Here is a 1,163-nt window from a genome sequence, read left to right on the forward strand (position 1 = left end):
TTTCGTCCGTTTGGCTCTATCTCTTACCGTTTAGGCGCTAGAGGGTCTTGTTTGACGAAAATAAGTTAAAAATTGCTGTAGTGAACAATTAAATGTAAAAGAAGGCCCAAAACCGCAAAAGAGGTAAGAAACTCCCTCCCCCCATCCCAAAAAACGTTTTCTGAGCAGAAGGGTGGGTTGTAGTCGCGGTGTTTCACCGTTACATCCCTTTCTCGTGTCTACGGGGCAAATTTTAAGGACGACGGGCTAAGGGCGGGCCTGCTTGTTCTCTAAGGAGTATACTTCGGACTGCAATAAGGGGGTTGGCTAGGCTCTGAGGCACATCGGGCCACGACACGCCTTCCCGTAGCGTGGCGCCATAGCCCAGGGGTACAGACCTCGTCTCGGAAGGTTCGAGGTTCAAATCCCATCGGTCGCCGTCAACTTTCATCATCTAAGTAAGTAACTTAAAGGGTAAAATTAGTGATTCAAAAGGAAAAAGCGTAACCAAAAAAAAAAAAAAAATTAGGGCAACGTGGGGCATACAAATTTTCAAATTTGAAAACGAGAACTATACTTACAGTATACAACAGCAAAACTCATATTTAACTACAGTAAAACTGTTATTTAAGTTGCAGAAAACTAGCAGAATTCTGAAACGAAAGATTGAAAACTGCAGTTTGTCCGAAAAAAAGGTACCTTTCGTGCAGTTAGACTATAGTTTTTCGTACTTAGAATAAAGTTTAGGCCTGTTTTTCTGTACTTCAACTGGAGTTTCATAACACTGAAACTACCACATGGACAAACTTGAAACCCTACTTTTGACTTGGACTCGCATGCACTCTATCTACATTATAAGTTGGGAAAAACTTAGAAACTGATGTAGTCAAAAGTGTATATCCTTCCACCCGGGAGCAGACAAACAGAAAAAGTTCCCTCCGCTCAGCGAATCAGAAGACGGGTTTCTCTTGACGCGGGGCGGTAGCTTTGATACTGGTCGATACTGAAAACGGGCTTGCTTCACTAGCCACCAAAAAATCCTATCAAAAGTTGCATGATGTTCTCAAAACCTGGGAAGGTCTCAAATCAAAACGACAAACGACACGGCAAGTTCCAAACACAATCGAAGAAAAGTGTCATGTTGTAAAAGCAAGATTAACAACAGTACGCCGGGTGGGGAAGTG

The sequence above is a fragment of the Frankliniella occidentalis genome, unplaced genomic scaffold (genome assembly GCF_000697945.3).
Source record: "Frankliniella occidentalis isolate FOCC.00 unplaced genomic scaffold, Focc_3.1 Scaffold40, whole genome shotgun sequence".
Taxonomy (NCBI): Eukaryota; Metazoa; Arthropoda; class Insecta; order Thysanoptera; family Thripidae; genus Frankliniella; species Frankliniella occidentalis.